This window comes from Mustela putorius, unplaced genomic scaffold (genome assembly GCF_011764305.1).
Source record: "Mustela putorius furo isolate JIRA1106 unplaced genomic scaffold, ASM1176430v1.1 tig00000095_pilon_pilon_pilon, whole genome shotgun sequence".
NCBI classification, from domain to species: Eukaryota; Metazoa; Chordata; class Mammalia; order Carnivora; family Mustelidae; genus Mustela; species Mustela putorius.
The window spans coordinates 9,199,046-9,223,311 of record NW_025421280.1 but is presented as its reverse complement, the minus strand read 5'-3'; the positions used below and the strand labels follow the sequence as shown (position 1 = coordinate 9,223,311).

At 45.8% G+C, this 24,266-nt stretch overlaps 1 protein-coding gene across 4 annotated transcripts in view; it reads right to left on the bottom strand.

Annotated features, from left to right (window-relative positions):
• PRICKLE2 (prickle planar cell polarity protein 2) overlaps window positions 1–24,266 on the bottom strand; it is a 318,505-nt gene that overhangs the window by 119,633 nt on the left and 174,606 nt on the right. The window contains exon 2 of one of the 4 annotated variants that reach the window (XM_013053561.2): window positions 17,397–17,515. The exons of the other annotated variants lie outside the window; for them this stretch is intronic. The gene's annotated coding sequence lies outside the window, so the exon portion shown is untranslated. The remainder of the gene's footprint in view (window positions 1–17,396; window positions 17,516–24,266) is intronic. 4 annotated transcript variants of the gene reach the window in all.

The following is a 24,266-nucleotide window of genomic DNA, read 5'->3' as shown; positions in this document are numbered from 1 at the left end:
TGAGGTTTCTGGAAGGCAGGTGAGACACATAAGGGGCTCACAGGGTGCAGGTAAAGATAAGGCACCTTCACAAAAAAGAAACACTACAGGGAGATTCCCCTCAACACTTTCTATCCACTTTTCCAATTAGGACTTACAATAAAATATCTGCCTCCTACAACAGAAAGACCTGAATTTCATGTCGGCCTTTTGATCTCCTTACCTATGTGACTTGGCAAGAACAGCCACTCATCTTTTCTAAGCCTCAGTTTTCCCATCTATAAAATGGAGAGAAACATCTAGCTACCAGGAGTGCCAAGAAGATGAGCTGAGTTAACGGGTGATACAAAGTACTTCTAAGAGTGCCCAGCACAGAGGTAGTGTAATGTTACTCCCCACTTGGTTTTCAGACAAGGGAGCAAGAATGAGAGGTACAAACATAAATTATAAAATTCTTGACAGACATAGGGACCGACCCACCCCAAGCACCCCTTCTTTCTTGCCTATTTGTTTTAGACTCCATATCATAGGGTGCCTGGGTGGCTCAGTTGGTTGAGCGACTGTCTTCAGCTCAGGTCATGATCCTGGAGTCCCGGGATCAAGTCCTGCTTTGGGCTTCCTGCTCAGTGGGGGTGGGGGGGGCCAGTTTCTCCCTCCGACCCTCCCCATCCCTCACACTCCCTCTCTCATTCTCTCTCTCAAATGAATAAACAAAATCTTCAAAAAAAAAAAAAAAAAGACTCCACATCATATCAGTGTTTCTCACACTATGGACACATTTCTAAATCTTGTGAAAAATAATCTGCCATACTTTAAATCCACCCCTCCCCCCCAAAAAAGGACTTCCTTTCTCTTTTCCGCCATTTTAGGAATGTGCCTCATCTCAGACATTTTAATTATTCTTGATCCTGATCATCTAACGCACAAAATTCTACCACAGCCTCTTATCCTTTTTTAATTATATTAATTAAAAGGAGAAATGTGGACAGGCTAGCATGGGCCTGTTATAAATCCAAATGAAAGACTGTTACAGATTTTGCTCCCTCCCCCCAAAAAGATTAGAAACTGCATCAATGATTTAAACATGCTTACCACCGCACATTTCCATGAAAATATTGTTAAACTGACATGATGTGCTAGAAAATACCGCTTTTGTTTTAAAGAGAGAAAGCTGTACTTTTATTACAGCAGCTTTTGGAGGTACTCATTTTCATTAAACAGCTGAGGGAAACCTGAATTTTCTCGGTATAAAGGACGAGAACAACGACCAAGAGTTGCACAGGGATGCTTTGGTTTTCCGGCACTTCCTAAATGTGGGCACTAGAGCTCCCCATGCTTCTCCGGGGAGGGAATGTTGGCAAGATGGAAGATACCCCAGAAAAAAAAGCTGAAAAACTCGCTGCCTCAGAACACATTCAACTTGCAGCGAAGACCTGTCTTGGGAAAATTATCTTGGAAGATAACATGTCACAGATGTACAAAATGATATACTGTTTTTCTCAAGGAATGGGAAGGACCTCCGTGCCAGGTGTTTTATACACTTTGTCTCATTTAGTCCTTACTGTCAACTCGCACTGTGGCTTTTACTATCCACTGTTGTACCATGAGGACAATGACTTTCAAAGATGATCAAGAATGGCACCCGGTCCCACAGCTGAGGTTTGGTCCTGGCTTTGAGGACAGAGCCTGCATTTCTTCCTTGGGTTCAGAGGTTCTCAAACATCCTCTCAAAAGTCAGGTGTGTCCCAGTCAGGATGTGATACGTTGGAAATCATTTATTATTAAAAACAAAGAAAAATATGGAAGGTTCCCTGGCCCTCCAAATTAGACCAATTCTTCTTTTTCTTTTCTTTTCTTTCTTTCTTTTTTTTTTTTAAGTAGGCTCCATGCCAAAATGGAGCCCAGTGTGGGGCTTGGACTCATGGCCTTGAGATCAAGACTTGAGCCATAATTAGGAGTCAGGTGCTTCACTGGCTGAGCCACCCAAGTGCTCATTTGATCAAAAGATCAATTCTTTTGTAGAAAACTCACAGTACTGCTTCCTTAGATAACTCCTTTCCTTTAGAACTCTTACTGTGTTTGATGGAGCTGCACCCATCCTTGGTTAATGTTAATGAAATACCTGATTAATATCTCTCTCCAAAGACACTGCATGCTCTCTGAGGGCAGGGGCTGTGCCTTTGGGGGCATGTGTCTTGTTCCAAGCATCTAGCAGAGCGCCTGGTGACCTGACAGCTCATGAATGTTTGTTAAATGAATAAAAAAGTCTGACAATAATTTTCTTGTCTGGAAATTAGAAGGAATTCAGGATTCTTCTGTAAGAACATTTCTCTGCTCATTTGCATACCAACATGATTCTGTGAGTGGGGAAGGAAAAGACCTATTTACTCTCTCTGAAGCATTTTCTCAGCTTCACTCCGTGATGTCACCTTCTCCTGGTTTCCCTTCTATCTCGTGGCTGCACTTTCTCATGTCCTTTTGCTGGTTCTCCTAATCTACCCAACAGCTAACCCCGGGCTCAATCGTCAGACCCCTGCTCTTCTCTATATACACGCACTTCCTGGATCCGGTCTAGGGTCTCCAATTCCACCTCAGACCAGCCTTTCCTCAAACTCAAGGCTTACAAATCTGGGTGTCTGAAGACTTTTCAGATTTACCAAGAGATCAGTCCTCACAGATCTGCTCTGCCGGTAAGATTCACTCTCACAGTTAATGGTAACTCCATCTTTCCAATGGTTGAGAACAAACACCTCTGAGCTACCCTTCACTCGTTTCCTCCTCTTGACCTGATATCTAACCCAGGAACTGGCAGACCACGTCCCATTGGTCAAGTCTACTGTTTCACATTTTTGCCAATACACCGGTACTAGAACACAATGATAATTATTCATTTATGCATGTCTACGGCCACATCCACGTTTCAACAGCAAAGCTGAGTAGTTCCAACAGAGATTGTATGACCTGAAAAGCCTAACATATTTACTCTCTGACCCCTTTTACTGAACATTTTGTAATCCTTGACTTGTCTGTTGGCTTTACCTTCAAAGTTCCTGCAGAACCGAACACGTGGCCATCATCCCCACCCTTCTCCCCCTGCTCCAAGCCACGTCATCTCCCTCCTGGTTGGAGAGGCAAGCCACCATCCACCCTTGCCTCTCTCTGCCTCCCCCGTTCAGTCTATTCACAAAATTGCAACCATAGTGATTCTCTGAAAATAAATAGCGTGTCAAAATGCACCAACACTGCTCATCTCAGAGTAAGGCCCCATTACTTCTGTGGGACCATCTCCAGCTCCTCTCTTCCTTGATGTCACACGGACACCAGTCCTCACACACACCAGACCCATCTTCCAGGTCTTTGCACTGGCTCGTCTCTCTGTCTGAAAGGTTCCTTCCATGGATAGTAGCATGGCTCACTTTCTCACCTTTTCTAGTCTTAAAAATGTCACTGCAGTGAAGCCTCAGTCTCCTATCCCAGATTGTCTTCCCTCCCACCTTGCTAATACTGCCAAACCTTTACCCTACTTTCTTTTTCCTTAGCACTTGGCACTCTTTAAAACAAGTTTTATTGAAATACAATTTACATATCATACAGTCACCCACTTAAAGTGTATAATTTGATAGATTTTAGTATACTCACAGACTTACGCAACCATTATCACGATCTAATTTTAAGATACTTTCACCAACCCTTCATGCCTTAGCCAGGAATAATCACTCCCCATTTGTCCCACTATTCCAGCCCCAAGCAGACACTGATATATTCTCTCTGTCTACAGATTTGCCTATTCTGAGCAAATGGAATCATACAATATGTGAACTTTGGTAATTTGTTTCTTTCACTTAGTGTAATATTTTCAAGGTTCATCATCATGTTGTATGTAGCTTGTACCACAGCTTCATTCCTTTTTACTGTTGAATAAAATGCCTGCAGATTTACATTTTCTTCACCACTTCATCAACTGATGGACGTTTGGGTTGTTTCCACGTTTTTGACTATTATCAATAGTGCTATGGGGACCATCCGTGTAGAGTTTTTTTTTTGAAGATGCATGTTCCACTTTCTTGGGCATATATCAAAGAACAGAATTGCTGGGACAAGGGCGCCTTGGTGGCTCAGCTGGTTAAGCATCTGCCTTTGGCTCAGGTCATGATCCCAGCATCCTGGGATCGAGCATCCCACATCAGGCTTCCTGCTCAGTGGAGGGCCCTTCTCCCTCTTCCTACTTGTGCTCTCTATCTCTCTGTCACATAAATAAATAAAAATCTAAACAAAGAATTGCTGGGACATAGGGTAATTCTATTTAACATTTAAAGGGAGTATCAATCTCTTTGCCAAGACGTAAGAATCTGCTCTTAATCCTATGAGAGTTCCCTTATTTGCGATAAGTTGTTTTCCCCTGCTGCTTTCAAGATTTTCTCATTATCTTTTCACATTCTGACTGTGATGTGCCTCAAGGTAGTGAGTACAGATCTTCTTAAATTTACCTACTTGGGTTGCATTAGCTTCTTGGATGTGTAGACTAGTATTTTTTCATCAGATTTGGAAGTTTCCACTATTATTTCTTCAAGTATTGTTTTCCTGCTCGTTCTTCTCTCTTTAGCTAATCCCATCACACATATATTGGTGTGCGTAATACCATGCCATAGCTCTCAAACACTCACTCAGTAAAGCAAACCACCATGCTGTGCACCTTAAACTTTATATAGGGATGTATGTCATTTATTTCTCAATAACACTGGAAAAAAATTAAATTATCTTTAAAAAGCTGTTCATTTTTCTTTTTCTCCCTATTCCTCAGACTGCATCATCTTGATTGATCTACTTTCAAGTTTTCAGTTTCTTTCTTCCTCCGGATTAAATCTGCTGTTGAGCCCCTCTAGCGAATTTTTCATTTCAATTACATTTTTCAACTCCAGAATTTCCATTTTTCAAATAATTACTTTTTAAAAATAACTTCTCTTCATTGATATTCTCTATTGGATGATGGATCATCCTAATGGTTTCCTTTAGTTCTCTAGACATAGTTCCCTATAGTTCTTTGCACATATTCATAATTGCAGATAAATCTGTCATTTCTTTTGCTTACTTTTTCCCTGTGTAAGGGCCAGAGTTTTCTGTGGTTGTTGTTGTTTTTGTTTCTTTTTTAATGACTCATGATATTTTGTTGAAAACAGAACGTTTTAGATAACATATTGAAGCAATTACGGATACTGACCCCCTCCCTCCCTTTTCTGGAGCTTGATGTTATTGTTTATTTATTTGGTGACTAGCTAGACAAGTTGAGTGAAGTCTCTTTCCTCTGCAGTGAGCAGCCTCTGCTATTGCTACTCAGAGAGCATGAGTACCTTCTCTCTGAGCACCTGGCTGATTTGTATTTATGGTATCACACCCAGCTGTTAGCCTCCACTAATTGCTAGCTGATTGTTCTACCATTTTTGACAATAGCCTGGGGCACAAATTGCTCCATGGTTTGATCTAAGGTAGGGCTTCTTTGCAGGGGCAGGGTGTTCCCAATCTCTAAAGTGCCCCTCCCAGGGTGAAATCACAGCCCTAGACTGAGAGCTAGGTGGATAAGGAACCCCATGTTCTTGGCTGCATACTCCCGAAGTGAGCATCCATCACATCGATCTGTGATCCCGATAAGGGCATTAGGAGAGGGGTGGGTCGTGGTTCACATGCCACAGACTCACTCTTCTTACCAAGATTTAGTAGCTTTTCTTGAATAGATATTTCTGCATTTGCTACATGCCCTTGGGATAATTTTCAGACACCTTAAATAGTTGTATCTTGTTTTTTTTAAATAATGTTCACAATCAAATGATAATTTCCCTGGTTAAAGGGTCTCCTGTGCTCCCCTCCCTGTCATTCTGGAAACTGATGCACAGGACCGAATACTCTTAAATCATCGTATATTTTAATTGCTTATGTCACTCTATGTTCTGTCTCCTTACAGAGGCCTAAACAGTAAGCACTAGGGGATGGTAGGCAAGATTTTCCACTGAGCACTCAATTAAGCATTGAGCACTTTTCATTTTCATTGAGCACTCTATCCTCGAAACCCAGAACACTGCCTTGCACACAGTAGGCCCTTTAAAAACATGGTAGAATGAAGTGCCCAGTGACCCACGGCCTATCCCACGTCTACCATGGTCATAAACCACCACAGCCAATGAACCATTTAGGATGGTGACAATGATTAATAATTGGGGTCCTTTACATCCATGTAACATTTTTTTTTGCATTTTTTTTTGCAATTCTCTCACAACCCTGGGCAACTGTCACACCTGTGCATGTCATCAGGCAAGTGACTGATGGAGAAAAAAGAATGCAAAGAGCAGTTATGGTACACATACTTCTTAGCCCACCGTGCTGGATTCTTCCTGTTCCTTTGAATCTTAAATCTTCTTAGCATCTATAAATAGCTATGAAGAGCAGCTCATTTATCTGGGTTAAAAGAGAGCCCTGCTACAATGAAACTAGCCCTGGAATTGGAAAAGAAATCTGTATTTGATTCTGGGCTCCGGAACTCACAGTCTGTGTGACACGGGTAAGTTGCTTAACCTCTCTGTTTTTCAGAAGTCTTCTGTGAAACATGTGAGTCACAGTGATAACTATAAAACCTCTTGTTATAGGAGTTCATCATCTTCACAAAGCACTCTGCACAGTACAAGATGCAGCAAGGACACTCTGTCAGCGTTAGACACTATTATTATTATCCGTTAAACAGTCATGACAGACCTGCCTCTGGCTCTGCAGGCAGATGGTTCGTGTGGTGCACTGTGCAAAATGGCCTTTTGAGAATGGCAGAAATAAGTCTTCCTGGCTTGCCAGGCTGAGAAAAAGCCCTGTTCAAGTTTGCTTCAGTCCCACTCCATCCTTCCACTCATCGGACAAGTCCCAACTTGTCAACCTTCTGACTCAATGAGGCTCTTCAGGAGAACCTGGGAATCCTGCCTCAAGACCCTCACGTCCCTCAGGCAGGAAGTTCCTGGGACAAGGCCCATCGTTTTCAACACTGCCTCCCAGCTACGACCTTGCTCAACAGAGAACTCAGCCAAGGCAAGGTCCGAGCTACAAAAAACCGGTAACACAACTTGAAACACCAGCAGAAATGGACAGTGGGAGAAGTTCAGTTACACACAGTCATGTCCTTCCTTAGAGAGAACCTGGCAGTGTCTGCCCTAACCTGGGAGGATCCGATGCACTGAGACAGCCAGCGTCTGGAGGAGAGAAGAAAGGCCCCTTGATGGCCAGGCATCTCTGGATAACAGGGGGTCTGTGATGCAGGATGTATCCAAGGGCGAATCCTGACTCTGCCCCTTATTAGCTGTGGGAACTGCGACAAGTCACTTTCCTTCTCTCAGCCTCTTCTAGCAGTCTCTGCCTCGTGGACTTTCTGGATTATAGGAAATATGACAGGTAAAACTGCCAAGCACACAGCAGGTTCTTTAAGAATGTTCTTTTAATTTTTTTTTAATTTAATTTTTAAAATGGATTTTTAAAGTTTTAAAAATTAATTTTTAATTTAAAACATTTGAATTTTTAAAAAATTTTAAAATATCTGAGTGTAAATATGCCCTCAGTCACACTCTGGACTGTAAGGATGACCAGAGCTGCCCCCCGCCCACCCTGGCCTGAACGGCCAGCAGCCCACAGGGTCAGTGCACCCGGGCTGTGAGTTGCCTCCCCGCTGAGGCCCACAGAGCCCTTCACAGCCCAGAGGGTGTTCACGCTGCCTTGTTGATTCTTCCCGCTCCCCTCGACACCGCAGCACAGCGAGGACGAGCCCTGCTGGGGCATCCTCAGGGTCGCCGGAGGACAGGCCCGCATGGATGGATATCGGAGCAGTCTGCCGTGGTGAATTATTTAGCAATCGCTCTCCATGGCAGCAGCCCCATTCATCCGGCAGGAGCCACATTCCTCGTCCCGTAAGTGGCACACGCAGAGCCTGCTGGCAGAGCCTTTACTGCTCAACTCAGCACAGCTGGGGAGGCCGTGCAAGGAAGGGCTGTTCGGAGCCTAGCCAGCAGGAAGACATGTGCACAGAGTGTTTGGCTAGCTGGGAGGAGGGAAGCAAACAGTCCTGGCCCCCAGAAACACCAGGGATGGAAGAAGCTTCGAGGCAGCTGCCCAGAAAAAAATAGGAATGCTTTTTGGAGGGACCCTTTGGCAGAGCCAAATCAGAACCACCAGCTGCTACCCCCAGACCTTCTAAAGGCCCAGATTCTTGGGATCTCTGAGATGATTGCTGTCAGGAAGACCTAGCCAGCCACAGGGCCATACGTTGGAGAGAAGATTTATAAGCCAGAATTATAGGTGACATTTACAACATACCCAACTTCTAATATAATCCTTGGGACAATCATCCAGGTGATACCAATAGTGTAAGGAAACAGAGTTACAGACGAGGAAACGGATGCTCAGAGAAATCGAAATAGCTCTTAACGACATGCATTCCTCCGAGTCCTGATTCTATATCCTTCTTCTGTTCACGGCTGTCCTTAAAAATCTTCACGCTGCTTGCCGAGTCTGGTCCTCCCTCTCCGTCCCATTCCATCCGAGATTTGGGGTTGATCTTGACATAAAAGATCTTCCTCTAGGATTAAGAGACAAGTTCCCTGTGCTTGTCATGAATGCAGTGTTAGCCCGCCACAGCCCCTCTTCATGGCCACACCGACATGCGACAGACTGAGTACACCCAGCTAGAGCCACCCTGTGGGCTATGCGGGTGGTCTAGGATAGGTCTGGGTAAGTGTGATGCTCTTATTTGAAGAAAGAGATGCTCTTCAAACTAGGAAATGCAGCAGGTCTGTAGGACTAGGCGGACTCACAGAATCCTCCTCTGGGCTTGCAGTGCCTCAGGGAGTCTATCGTAAGGGTTCTACAGAATTCATCCCTCTGGGGGCACCGGGGTGGTTCAGTGGGTTAAGCCTCTGCCTTTGGTTCAGGTCATGATCTCAGGGTCCTGGGATCAAGCCCCGCATTGGGCTCTCTGCTCAGCAGGGAACCTGCTTCCTCCTCTCTCTCTCTGCCTGCCTCTCTGCCTACTTGTGATCTCTCTCTGTGTCAAATAAATAAAATCTTTAAAAAAAAGAAAAAAAAGAATTCATCCCTCTGCCTTGATCAATTTAGTCACCCACATGTAGGCTGGAGGTTTTGAGACACTCCTGTAAAAAAACAGAAACCCTTACAGGGGGCTTTGAGATACCCCTGTAAAAAAACAAAAACCAAACAGAAAACCAAATGTGGCATATCTAAGCCCCAACTTCCCAAAGTGGACTCCTGGACTGGCAGCACTGGCATCACCAGGGAACCTGCTAAACACGCAGGTTCTCAGGCCCCACCTGGCCCCACCGAGTCCAAGGGGGAGCCCTCCAGGGGGTCTGCATGCAGGCTGAACTGTGAGATAAGGGTCCTCTGACGAACCCCCAGCACCTGCTGTGGAAAGCTGACAAAAGGAAGAAGGGGCGAGACGAGATGCCCTCCAAGGGGTCCAGCATGGTCAGCGGGTGGTGGGATTCGACCCACTTCTGTTTTGCTGGGCCTGTATCAGAGGTAGGGAAACTGCAAAGAACCAAGCAATATAGATGTTGGGCTCTGAAGGCGCTACATTCTCCCACCCAATGACTCAGCCCGGCTCCTGTGGCGATCAGGAGGGGGCCTGAGTCGGGTAAACCTTTAAGCAGGTGCCGGCCCAATCTGGGCTGCAGGGTGTGGCTTGCCAGCCCAACATCCGCACAACAGCTTCTCTTCTCAAAAAAATAAAAGAAAAAGCCTCAGAAGATCTGGCCATTCTAAGCTCAAGTTCCCAAGACCCACTGATCAGGTAGATCTGCTGAACCGGACAGCCTTCCTTAGGCTGGGGACACTCGGGTTCTCCACGGTCCCCTGTCTCTTCCCTCCCAGACACCAGGGCAGAGAGTGAGTTCCCATTGCTATTCTGCTCATAGTCTCATTCACCTATTTATACCGACATAAATGTGCATTTGTCCATATATGTGTGCACATGCATATGTGTAAGTGCATGTGCGTGTGTACATGTGTATATTTTAACATTCACAGCTTTCGGTACGTTTACACGATGGAGCTATCACAATGATCTCTAACGGGCTTTAATACCAAGTAGGTGGAAGCCCGGTTTTGAATCCTTGCTCTGTCCTTGATGCTGTAACTTGAACGAGAATCTGACCATCTCAGAGGCACGGCTTCCTCGGGTGTCCAAATGCAGAAGCCACCGCACCCAGGGTCACTGTGAGAACAAGCGGCCAAAAGTCTGGGACAGCAGCGCATAGGACGCTCGCAGGACTGGCCCAGCAGAGCAAAGGGTTTGTTTGGTTTTGTTTTCTCCTACATCAGGTGTTTAAATGATTCCTTAAATCAAAACGGGTACTAATCCAGGGCACTGGTTCTGTCCTTATCCACCTTATACCCTGTGCCTGAGAGACCATGGCGAGACCCCTGCCTGTGTCTTACTTTGCTCAGATCGGCTGGAGGGTTCTTCGGAAAGCTCAGGACACCAGGTGTGACTTCTGATCATCGTCTCTTTTCCGTGAGCCGCTCAAGGGGTCAGAGGTCTTAAGGGAGCCTTCCAGCCTCATCCAGTTTTCTTTCCTCTTCTTCCCATTTCACACGGACCCAAATAAATAAATAATGCGTGCATAATGATATTCATCTTTTTTTTAATAGAATGAAAAGGGCCTATTTATTGTGACTTCTTAGCAGTCTAGCTGGAACTCTGCATTTTAAGTTACATGAAGCAAACACAGCATTTTGAACACTGCCTTTCTCTCTTTTTTTTCCTTCCTTCTTCCACAAAGGAAGTTCCGCTACCAAACTACCTCCGTCTTTCTTCCAATTACACTCTTTTCCCACCCGATCTCTTCTAGAAAATGTCTCTTGAAAGCAAATACATCAATCTTTAACTCATCTGGGTGGTATGTTTCACAGAGAATCACAAAGATTCTTTGATTGGTTACACAGTTAATTTTCCATTTACATTACAGAGCAACAATTTACTCTACAATAAAACTAACCAACCCTGGGAGTCCACTTCAGCCAACGCCTTGGCCAGAAGCCAAGCTTCCTGGATTCTTTCATTTCTATCACCCCAAATCCCGTTACTTGCACCAGTTACCCTTCCTTCCCAGTGGGTTCTCCTGGGATGCCTCTCACCCACGCCCTCCCCCGCGTGTCTAAGACACGGAGCACCAGTCCATGAATGGCGGTCTGTGGCTCCCGCTGGCGTGCACAGTGGAACCAAGCATGCACCTGGCCATCTGTAAGAGCGCAGGCCGACCAAGAGGTTTATAAAAGGGAAGGGAGGCAGTGATGACAGAGGGGTATAAGGATACTGAGCTCTCACTTATGACCCAGTCATCCCAGGAGAGTGAATGAGGACCTCCATCTGCGAGATGGGAAACGGGCGTGATGGAACAGAACGTGGGTCCATCTTGTCCTAAGGTCTGTGGCTGACAAACACAGGGATGGACGGAGAGGGTCCTGCTGTGGTGCCCATGTGAGCACCACTTTAAGGACAGGGCTGTCACTACTGGAGGATGGGCTCATGTTTTTTAACTTCTGGGGACAATGGTGAAGACGGTGCTTCTGGGCTGGGCCCAGACCAGGGATTCTTGACCTTGGTATTATGGTCTGTGTCAGACAATCTGTACCAGGTAATTCTTGGCTGTGGGGCTCTGTGCCACATACTGTAGAGTGCTTATTAGTGTCTCTGGCTTCTATCCACCAGGGGCCAGCAGCACCCCTTTTCCTAGAAATGCCTGCAAACATGGTCAAATGTCCCCTGGGGGACAAAAGTGCTCCAGCGGGGAACCAGTGGTCTAGAAGTAGTTCCTACTTTGCCACAAGTTATTAACTGCCTCTTTGGGGACCATATGCAGTACAGGTGAAGAGCACAGATTTGAGTATCAAACATACCTGAGTCAGAATACTCAGGTCTCTCACTTACCAGCTCTGCGGCCTTAAATGAAATATTCAATCTCTTTGAGCTTTTCGGTTTAAAATGGGACAGAGTTTTATATTTTGAGGCTTAAAGGAGAAAATGCAGATGAAGGCTTTAGCAGAGTGCCTGACATAGTAACAATGTGATAATGGCAGCCACTGTTACTGCGATTAAGAAAAAACAGATGTTAGAAGGTGTCTAACCGCCTCCTCTCATAGATAAGTACGCTGAGGCTCAGAAATAGGAGGTATTACTTCTAATTAGGACTTGTTCTACTTCCCCAAGAATACACAATTTTGGCCGCTGCTCCAAATGCCCAGGATCATTTCGGCCCCATAAAACTGTATCTTGGAGGCTCCTAGTATCTTATTTCTGTACTTCCCCTATCCTTTCGTCTCATGATTGCTAGGATTCCAATCTGTGGCATCAAATTATGGAAAGGGACAAGTTGAGTCTCTTAGGGAAGGACCTACCATCCATTTGGCCGAGTGATGAATCCAAGACAAAAGAAAACAGGAGATCAAGAAGAACTTGCAGAAATCACAGAAGGCTCTGAGAGACCCTTCTAGCATTTTTGCAGTTACAGTATTTTGGGCCCAATAGTCTGTTGAAATCAACCCTGGGGGCGAAATACTCCATGTTGTTTGATTTTGCTCAGTGAAAATGTTTGGGCCACCACTTGGTAACCACGGCCAGAAACCCCACGATCTCAGTTCAGGCAGAAAAACACCATCTTGATACTCTCCAGTTTATACCCTCATTTGTGCCTTGTCATTCTAAGGGAAGTTATAAAATGAGCTGGCTGGTGGAGGAAGTCATGTAGTAACTAATGTGGTAATTAGTCTCTCACTTGAAAATGTCTGGGATAATTATCACGTCATATTTAGAAGGGAGATCTCCCTGGCTGGAATCGACATTCAGTTACCCTGGATTTAGGGGACATGTCCTAGACCTTCTGATGTTGGCCACTAGGTGATGAAAATGAAAGGAAAAACAGTGATAAGCCTAGAGGGAAAAAAAGTGAATGGCTGGTGTGTGTGTGTTTATGTGTGTGTATGGGGAGGTTACAGAAAAAAAATGGGTGTGGGTCAATTAATATATTCCTTTAAGAAACCACAGTTTAGCATGATCTAGGCTTCATTTGGTCACCAGGATACAGGAAGAATAAGGCGTAGTCCTTGACTCAAGTGGATCCCGGCTCAAAAGAGAAAGATACAATTGCATACGTAATACATATACCGATTACACTGAGGCTCTCAGTAGACCAATGGCTCTCAACCAGATTGGCACAGCATACTATAGTGTACGCTGCATGCTTAAAAATTGGGCTGTCAAACCTTGACCAATGTGTATTAAATTATTTTGCAGTTAAAGATAAACACTTGAACGTTGATATCCTGCCCTAAAAGATACAGAATTCGGTTATTTAGCCACTTGGTATCAATGGAGTGAATTAATAGTAAGAAAAGGTAAGCACAGGGTAATTTCAAGCCCATTTTTCTAAAAGAAAAATTGTGTGTCCATTGGATAGATGACATTGGAAAATTTTTTTTCAACTTTCCAAAGCTCGCTTAAAAAAAAAAAAGTTCAATTTCATTCCATTGTTTTTTCCTATTCTATTTCTATTCCATGACTTTTAAAATGACCTGCCAAAAATTCTAGTATTTCCAAGAGTTCCACAACTAAAAGGGTCGAGGGGTAGCAGAAGAGGGACAGGAGAACCACTCCCGGGGTATACTAGGCTTCTCAATCTGGAACGGACCAGGGGAAAATGTATTAGAATTCTTTGTCATCAAGGCTATATAAATGCTAGTGGCCTTGTCTCCTACCACCCACCTTCTACTTTTGGAGCATTCCGAGGGTTCAGAAATCCATGCTCCATGTGTCTCCTGCAACTTCTACCCGGAATCCAATTCCGTGTTCATACCGACAGAAGGTCTTAAAGCCAAAGGAGAACCTTGAAGGGGAGAGATGTGTTCAAGCAGACTTCAGGAAGATACCCTTGAGCAATTCAAGGGTTTTGATTCGGTGATAAAACTATTCCCTCCACCAAGCCAATCACTGAAATCCAAGAAAGCACAGGGGAGATTCCTCTTTTGGACCCACAGATGGTCCCTGAGAGAGTTCCAAATCCAGTATAACTGGCAAGCTCTGCATTCTCTAGCTGAGGGTTCTATGGTTTGAAACCCAGTTCTGGCCTCAGAGCTTTCAGGTGATAGTGGAAAGCACGGGTGAAAGCACCAGGTATGTGAATCACCGTGTGGTCTCCCTTGGCCAGTAACTCAGGTATTTCGGCAAAGATGACTTTCTCCTTTTAAAGGCTGTTCACTGAGACTTTTCCTGTCCGTCTGGTCTCTCCTGAGTATCCCTAAAGACCAAGTCCTTCCTGTGTACACCCCCTCCCCTGGAAAACCTCATGGCCATAGTCATCATTTGAAAATTGTCCCAGAGATCTTGGTGATGCTATTAAAAACAGAGCTCGAGGGGCACCTGGGTGGCTCAGTGGGTTAAAGCCTCTACCTTTGGCTCAGGTCGTGATCCCAGGGTCCTGGGATCAAGCCCCTGCTTCCCTTCCTCTCTCTGCCTGCCTCTCTGCCTACTTGTGGTCTCTGTCTGTCAAATAAATAAATAAAATCTTAAAAAAAAAAAAAAAAAAACGGAGCTCGAGATGAGATCACATCAAGTAACCCTCACCCTCACCCCCAGACACCCCCCCCCCCCTTTGGACGTTAGAATAAAATTCTCTTTTTGTTTTGATCTTCTAGTTTCTCCACGTGATAAGGCCTGTGGTCTGGGTTCAGTTACATCCGTGGTTTTAAACGTTTTGTGTGCAACAGAGTGACATGGAGGGCCTGTTACCGAAAGACCTGGGAGCCCCAACCCCAGACTTTTCCACTTGGTAGTGGGTCTGGGATGGGTGGAGCCTTAGAGTTTCCATTTTGAACTGTTTTCCTAGGACAGGGAGGCTGATGCTGCTGATCTGGGGCTCACACAGTGCGGACCACTGAATTAGATGCTCACACTTGAGAGGTTTAGCTGGGAGCCAATTCACAGCCAAAGGTCGCACTTACCCATGCCTTGTCCCTACCTTTGTTTCAATAAAGTCCGGGTAAAACGTGGTTCTCGAAGTTCTCAGGTTTCCCTGGGCTGTCCTGTCCCCTAATACAGGGAGAAATCCCCGAAGAGGGGGTAGGTAGGATCTACCCACAGGGTTCATTGCCGGGTTTAACCAATACTTATTCACGGGAAGGTCTTCGAGGGTCAACCCGAGGTCCATTTTTCAACACTCACATATTTGGGATCCCATATTCGAACATCTCATTTTGTAGATGAAAACCCTGAAACCCAAACAGGTCATGTGACTTTCCCAAAGCCACCAGGCCAGCTGGCTGTACCTAGCAGGGCTGCACCTGGACTCTGGGCCTCTTGATAGGTCAGTTTCCGGTACATACTTCTCCAGAAGGCCAGACTCTCCGATCAGGTGATAACATTTTAAGCATCTGTATAATGTTTTTTTCCTCATTTGAACAGGAAGCTCCCAAAATACAGTTTAATAATTGCAGCCATTACTATGCATGCATTTTAATGTGCAAGGAAGATCAAAATGAGGTTCATTTTCGGGCAGCCCTATCCTATTTATACTACCTTGCCCTGTATTTATAGGCTACCGATTACCTTTAAGCCTTCTGATTTTAAAAGAGTAACACTCTGAAATGACTATTATTCTCAAGGGATAAAGACATTTTATTTTGCAATCCTTTTGTCTTGCATCATATATAACCTCCTGAATGGTAGGTGGATTCTTTTGATTCCATTGTTTAGCTATGCAAAAATTTGCGGCACTTAGGAGGCAGGCACAAAGTTTTTCCCCCTAACTTCATATGACACCATTTCAAAGGAGGGAGTGCGTAGCTAAATTATCATAGGTCATAATTTTAGTGACCCGGGCCCTAGCCCTGACGTAGGATAAAATGAACTGTTCTCCTGAAGTTTCTTTAGCCTTGTGATGAGATATAAAGACTTTCACGAGACATAGGCCTTTGGGTGCGGGATACTACTGAGCTGACAACTCAAATTGATTTTTAATGAAGAAAATTAATTCAATTAGGAATTACAGCATGGAATTTCATTTTCTAATGGGCCTGAAACACAAGTGACTGTGTAAAATAATTTTGAGATCAAAGGGACTTTGGGTCTGGACTGGTTTTCACCAGTTTGTCACTGATTGGGAAATCAGCCATTCGTTCTTCAGACGGATCAGGAAGACTGAAGGCCTCCCTTGGTTGGCACACTCCGGTCCACAAAACTTTGAAGCCCACCCTCTATCAAACTTATGTAACTGAAACTTCACTCGCTGAACATTTGTGCAATCGAAAAGCGGAGCACTTGGTACTTCTTTTTTTAAAAAGGCAGCCCACCATCTCACCAGATAAAAATTTAAATGCACATTAGAAATAATTCACTTAACATCAGTTAATTTTCATGAGTCATTCCCACTAACTTCTTGCTAATGATCTGTCTTGGCAGAAACTTGCTTCACCTAACTCCTCTTCTGTCTTCCTTACTCATTTCAAGGAAAGCATTTAATAATGGGCAAATGGCAACTAATTAGGGGGCGGGAGGGGGGGGGACGACTTCCAATCAACTCCAAAGGGAAACTGCCTCTTTTCCCCCAGTAAATTCCCAATCAGAAAGGACCGAGGAAAGTTAATTACTGTGTAGCAGCATGTGGCTATGGGGACATGGACACATTCAGGCAGTTGCTGGCTAATAATTAAAGTCCCCCATGTGAAGAGCAAAAGGTCAACCTCTGTAGCGATCAAGCAGGTGGTGACTTGAACCACAGATCAATCACCATTCACATCAAAGGAGGGAGACAGGTAAAACCAATGAGACAAATCCAGCTGGAAAAATCTGTCCCCTCATTTGATAATGTATCACCCCTTTTTTTAAAAGCCACCCCCCCACACACACACTATTCCCTTTTGCAAAATGCAGCAAATATTCCGATGGACTCTCTTAAGGAAACAGAATTAAACAACAATAGAAATAGAAATCAGGATCACTCACTATCTTGGCTGATAACAGGACTTAAGGAAAGCAGAAAAATATGCTGAGAATTTAACCCTTAAAGGAAATTCTTTCTGGATCCTTACCCAAAGCTGTGATTTAAAGTAAACTCCTTTGATAACCAAATTTATCAGACATTTCCTCAACAGGATTTACTACCGTAAAGAAAAACACATACATTAGCATTCTAAGGGGGGGGGGATGATAACCATAGTACTGGCCATCGTCTTGTCAGACAGAGACTCAGTATGAAATATTATTCCTTGCCAGCAAACCACACAACCAACTGTTGGTTACTGCCAGGCTCAGCCCCCGAAAGGAGAGAAGCTACACGGTAAATGCCTTGAGGACTGCACCGCCCTTTGCCCGGAGCCCTACAGCTCACCAGTTCTGGTGCACCCCCAGAATATCCTGTTGTCCAGGCTTGAATCCACTTTCGGGCACTTGGCAAGGCTGTTCCTCTCACCGGCCCTGCAATGGTTGCTTCCTCGGGCACAGACGTCTCTGCAGAACACAAGACGTGTCGCAGAGCCCTCTGCGTTACTCGGGCAGCGTATCAGTGCATAAATTGCTTTTGCACAGAGCTTCAGTTCCACCCTCCTCGACGCTTGGTCTTTGGGGTCTTTTTCCACCGATTTTCCTGAACAGAAACCAGAAGCTAAATACTTGCTCAAGGCCTGACAGCTTAAGGAGCAGAGGCAGAAGGGAACTCGGGATTTCAGAAGCCGCCACCGCTTTCCTTCCCTCGATCACCCAACAAAAGGCTGATTTTCGGTCTCCACCATAGCATTACCCAACAGCAGGTTTTGTGGAAGGCTCCGCAAGCCAGGGGCCACTCCTGGGTCTGCGTGACAGGTTCTCCTTGCGCAGCCATATCCTCATGGGGCTGTACTTAGCTTCTTGCCTATCGGTACTTTCTGACATTGGCAAATATCCCCGTGAGAGAGGGAAAAGTGGACCACACCGGGAGCCACCCGGCTAGAGAGAGGAAGGTCACCTTGCCTGGAGGGAGGCATATGGCCTACATCAACTGACCAGAACATCCCATGCCACTCTCCTCTGCCCTTGATTAGCCCAGGGCTGTGTATGTCAGCAGGACAGGGCCAATCAGTATTTTCCCCTCCATGGGGAGGGCGCTGATAAGGACCCTTGGGAAGTGTGAGAAAGCCTTGCTCCTTAAATCCTCACACTCTTAGGATGGAGGCTGCCCATGGTCATCTCTGGGGCAGGCTGGAGAGAGGAGACCTGGAAACCAAGCCAATACAAAGTGGTACAGATGCAGAGAAGAGAGACAATCCCTATGACATTGTGCAAGAACACGCCCCCAGCAGTGCCTGAAATAAGGACCAGCCTTCACGACCGCCATGAGCCAATAAAGTCCCTCGTGGCTTAAACTGCTTTGACTTGGAATTCAGAACCTGGCAACCCCCGGAGGCCTCCTTCAGTGCAGTGTGTGAAGCCCAGTGTCGGCTTCCCTTCCAGCAAAGAATGCAAACCAGACTCCTATTGCAGGCTAGCAAGGCCTTACGTGCCCTGACCTCTCCCCTCCTCCCCACTCACCCATCCTTGCTCCAGCCTCAAGGTCCTCCTCCCTTGCTATCCCTCGACACCCTAGGCACGCTCTGTACATGCTGATCCCCCTGCCTAGGACATGACCCCAGTCCCCACACGCCTTCTTTCCTCCAAGTCTGTCTTCAGCACACTGTCTCTGGAGGGAGAGCTGTAGTCACAAGCCACTCCTTCCTGAACCTTTCTGCTGAGAGGCAGACATTCCATTTTGCACATAGGCCAAGAACTACGGGGAGGGGTTAGAGGTCAGGGACTTGCTCGTGTCTCGGTGTCTGTTCCTCACTGCTGTTCCTCCTGATCTGCAAGTCTGAAGCTTTCAATTTCCAAGTCTGAGTCTGGGCCCCTTCGCCCATATCAGGTTTGCCTTGGAGCAGAGCAGCCTGGTTACATCTGGAGACTAAAGCTAATAACATTTCACATCTTGAATTCTAGTTTGTCCAAGACACCACAAATATTTACTAAGCTCCTAATACATGCCATGCCCTGTTCTAGGCTCTGGGGACACATCAGTGCGCACAGAAGACACATCCCCCTGCTCTGACGAACCATCCAAGGTTGAGGTCTCTTACCCCTTTAGATGCAGACAAGATTTATTGCTTTTCTGGTCAGACATTCCTATGGGTGAATTCACATTTTAATGGAACATACTGGAGACGTTACCACATAGTGACTAGGAATGTGTATCAATCAATCCAAGATGGTCTTAAAAAAAAAAAAAAAAAGTAAGGGCATAGCCTACACCTATGCCAACAGTCATCCCTCATCTCTAAGATACACCTCTTTTCTTTGTGATCTGACAGACCTTCAGGCCTTTGCTCCACCACTGGTCTTGTGAGGTCAGTTAACCACCCTGAGCTTCCACTTCCTCCTCTGTAAAACAAAGGTCACCACAGTTTCCTGTCTTAGAAGGCTGCTAGAAAGATTCAATGATGTGCTTCAACAGGACATTCAACAAAATGAAAAAAAGAAGAGGCATTCAACATAGGGAGGGACTCTGAAGCAAAAAGCCTGTGAAAATGACTTCCCCCACCAGGTCTCTCTTTCAGCCAAGTTCATCCTTGGTCCTTACTGACTATGGCCAGCCAGGTCCACCACATGCCTGAGGGGCCCAGCAGAAGCATGCCCCCTCCACTCCCCACCCACTGGCTGACTGGCTGGAGAACACTGAGCATGACATAGTAGCTGATCTGAGCACCAGAGTGGAGGGCATGACGCCACCATCATCCCAGTGTTAATCCTTTACATCTAGGAAGTGGTTTCCTCCATGGAAGGATTGGTCTCTGCTGGCCAACAGCACTTCTGCTCTGGGTTTCAATACCCAAGCCACATAGCTCTCCCTGGGGTTTCCATTATCCCTTTCCTACCAATCCAGGAGGCAAGAAACACAGCAGCCTGGGAGCAGTCAGCAAGCTTACAGTCAAGACTTGGCACCAGATCTCCTCAAGTCTTCGTCCTCTCGTGAGCCGGGGTTTCCTGAGGGGCAAATCCTAGGTGGATTAGATTGGGGTCAACAAACTTGCTCTGTGGAGGGTCAGAGAGTTGAGCTTTTGGGCTCTGAGGGCATGTAGTTCCTACTGTCTCTGCCACAACTATTCAACTGTGCCCTCGCAGTAGAAGAACAGCTATAGAGAAAGAGAGAAGACATAAACGAACGGGCCAGAATGTGTTCCAACAAAACGGTGTACAAAAAAGACCGCAGGCTGGATGTGGCTAGAGCGCCAGACTTTGCCGACCCCCAAGCTGATGATCTTTTCATGGTACCTTCAGTTCTGAAAGTCCATGATTCAGCGATTCAAGTGTCCCTTCTAGTTGGGCTTTGTAGGAAGTCTCAAAGGCTAGAAAGTTCGAGGTTAGGATTAAAAGTTCAAGAGATAGCGACAACGCCTAGCACTGAGGAAGTGATTGCTGTGTACCAAGTACTGTCCCAGTGGCCTTAGGGGCACTATCTCCTCCTGTCTGCAGAGCGATCTGTTGAGCCAGAACGAACCCATTATACAGGCAGAGAAACAGACTCGGGCTGGGCGAGCGCCCCAGTCGACATCATCAAAGTGGCACGTGGCAGAGCTGGGATGTGAACTACTGTCTGACTCCAACGTCCTTGCTAAAAACTAGCCAACTATGGGATCATCGCAAAGTTATTCGGAGACCTACTCCTGCTGGTCGTTCCGCCCCCTACCCTGGTTATTGTTCCGTGAACCCTCGAGAAGTTCACGTGAGAAACCCTGTTCTGGCATGCCACATAAATTAAAAGGTTGGCCTAAAAATAACACAAAAGTTCACTACTCTAGATGATGAATTGCTTTTTAATGCATAATAATTGACTCCTTGACCAGCTCAAGACCTTACAGCGGCTGGAATACCTACAGCATGCCTTATTTGGTAGGTGACCACGAGACAAGCGCTGGGTCTGCGGAGGCCATCTGCACTCTCTCACCCAGCCTCACACAACTCCATTTAAAGAATCTTTTCCAGTAAGAAGAACGGGGAAGGAAAAAAAAAAAAAAAAAAAAAAGAAGAGCCAAGGGTCTACCTCTTACTATGGTTTATCATAATTAAACCCATCATAAACAAAACTAACCAGAGACAGTGGCCTTGGAAAAAAAAATCGAAGGGCAGCTTGGAATGTGCCTGGGACCTGCCGGCTGATTGCTTGAGAGGCGTTTCAAGGTAGGGCGCCTCTCAATACTTCATCCCCTGCCGTGCGCTGTCTCACCGTCTTCAACTTCAACCAAGTCTCCTCCAGCAACTGGAGGTGACTCCGGCAGTCTCCCTGGGCCCCTCAGAGAGAGCAAAGTCTGTCATCATAGAGGGGCAGGTTTTGCCTCGGCTCCGGTTCCTTTCTCTCTTTGGTGGCAGACGACTGCACTCTCCAGAGAGTTCCGGTGTCCACAGCAGGCACAGTGAAAATGTTAATGCAACAATTCAATAAATATTTAATGGCTCCTTCCTTAGCTTGCTGATGCGATCTTGCAGGAGCCTCATTACTAAAACCTACTTTTACCTCCTCTTTTATTTATGAGGTTTATTCCTTTCCATTACCATATAGAGCCCAGCGCAGACAAACCAAAGTCCCGAATACAGTAGAAAGAGGAACAAACAATTCAATAGCAGACCATCAAAACTCAGGGTGAGTTGTCTCCTAGCAAGGAGCTTTGCGCCTGGCCCCCAACTTGGCAGACAAGACTGAGCTAGACGACAAGCCGCCTCAGGAATAGGGACCCGCTATTTTTACGGTGATGGGAGATGAACAAGAAGACAGGGTTCCCGAATCCATTTCTCACCTCCTCACTAGACAAGGCAAAGTATTTATTATTATAGTAGATTGTGTTACATCTTTGACCAATAATGATCTGTTGCAGCAGCTTTCATTCTTCCCATCCACACGATCCTACTCACGGAGTCCAGCTCAAATGTCCCCACCTCTTGAAAACTCTGCCCATTTCTCCCCCCAAGTCAAAAGGAATCATTCCCCCTGTGGTAATCCCATGTGCTTTGTTGAAAATGCCATTACGGCTTTTAGCTTACAGAGTGACTTAAGTATTACAGTCGAAAGAAGTAGAGTTAAAAGTGAAGACTCAACTTCAAGTGCATGGCTTTGCCATGTACAGCCCTGTGGTCTTGAACAAGTTACTTACTCTGTCAACACTGTACTGACTTGTCTTTAACATGGCAATGATGACAGTACCCCAAAGGGTTACTGTGGGATTATGGGAGTTAAATGATTTGGTACTTCGCGAGCACTCAAGCGTTCTCATAGCAGGACATCTGTACCTGTATCTGTATTTATACACTACTCATATGTATACAGACATACATATGGGTATGAAGTTTCAGATTCCATCCACATAGAGGGAATATGTAGAAGTATGTTGTATACGTAGTCAGCAGAAGTGAGGTCTCATACCCACTTTTTCCCAGCTTCCCATTCAGCGTAAGATGTTGGGAGCCTGCTTGGCTAAATGCCAGACCACAGTAGCGAGTAGAGTCACTTTAGAAGTCCACACGCCCAGGCACTGTTTCCTTGCTCCTATGTCCTTGCTTCCCTGCAGCTTGGTAGGTAAGCGGGCTTATCGCAAGGCCCGTTGCCCTCCTCTCTGCATGAGGGAGCTTGATGGTCCCTGTATTTGCTTTCTGTTCTATGTGACTGCTGACAAACTTTGGTAGGATTCTCATTTTCATTCATGTTTAGGGGGAAGTAGGAGGTGTCACTGAGGCTTTACCCACAGCCACGTGCCCTGGTACGCCTTCACCTGGCTCTCCACTGAAGGATGATGGTCATCAACCTTCCTTATAGGTACTCTGGGAACGCCTTTGGAAGGTTCAAGGATACACATCACTCATCACCTCATTCCTTATGAGAGGTCCATGCGGACCTCTCCACGACGCTTAAGGGCAGGCTTAGGGAGAGGGACAGAAGATTCTGGAATTGCGCAGACATGGCTCAAATCCCAATCTGCTCCCTCATGGCCCTGGGGAAGATGGCACTCTCTTTAAGGCGCACCTTCTGCCCTTGTTACACATGGCAGAGAACTCTAGCTCCTGATCCTAACCTCTCTCCTGTCCCCTCAGGAGGTAGGATTCCAACTGTTCTCTGAGCACACTACCAGGGGGAGTAGACAACCTCTTCTGTAGAGGTGTGTGATCGTGTGACCCTCATTGGCCGATGAGAGAGTAGTCGGACTGGGGAACACTTCGAGAGGTCTCCTTAAAAAAGAGAAGGTATGAGCCTCTTCCCACCTTTATTCTTGCTTACGGAGATGCAAACGTGATGGCAGTAGCTGGCCAGGGGGTGATTCTGATGACAGAAGCCATACGCTGAGAGTGGCAGGGCAGAAAAAATAAACCTAGGTCACTATGACACGGTGAAGCTGCCAGGTCAGCCCTCACAGTCACCGCTACACCCCCTTTGCAGGGAGAAAAATAAATGCCTGACACATTCATGCCGCTGCTGAGTTTTTCCCTGTCCTCTGCAGCCCAGCTTCAGCATTACGGATACATGAAGCTCCGCCACAATGTAAATTAAACTATCTATGGTCTACAGGCCAAATCCAGCCCACCTCCTGGCCCAGGAGTGAAAAGCGATTTTCTGAGATAAGCACTTGCCATCGATTTCATGACAGGGAATAGTAACGCCGATCTCCACCTCCTCAAAAGAGAATTTCATTCTTCTCATTAGCAGACCTATATTATGAAAATGTCATGCTCAGTGATTATCATTACATCAGGAATTCTGTCAACAAAAATCGTGGGGAAATCTGTCCTATTGTTACGTAAGTACCTACGTAGTGTCCATGATTTTGCCTCTTTACTTGCAAAACCTAAAATATTTACTGTCTGGCCCTTTACAAAAAAACAAAAAAGATCTGTTGACCCATGATAGCGACCCACGACACTGCTGGTCATATAAAAAAAAGCTTAAGGGGCACCTGGGTGGCTCAGTGGATTAAAGCTTCTGCCTTCGGCTCAGGTCATGATCCCAGGGTCCTGGGATCGAGCACCGCATTGGGCCCCGCACCGGGCTCTCTGATCAACAGGGAGCCTGCTTCCTCCATTCTCTCTCTGTCTGCCTCTCTGCCTGCTTGTGATCTCTGTCAAATAAATAAAATCTTTCTTTAAAAAAAAAAAAATTAATTAATTAAAAAGGCTTAATAAATGGCAGCTACTACTATGACTAAATCTCCAAAGG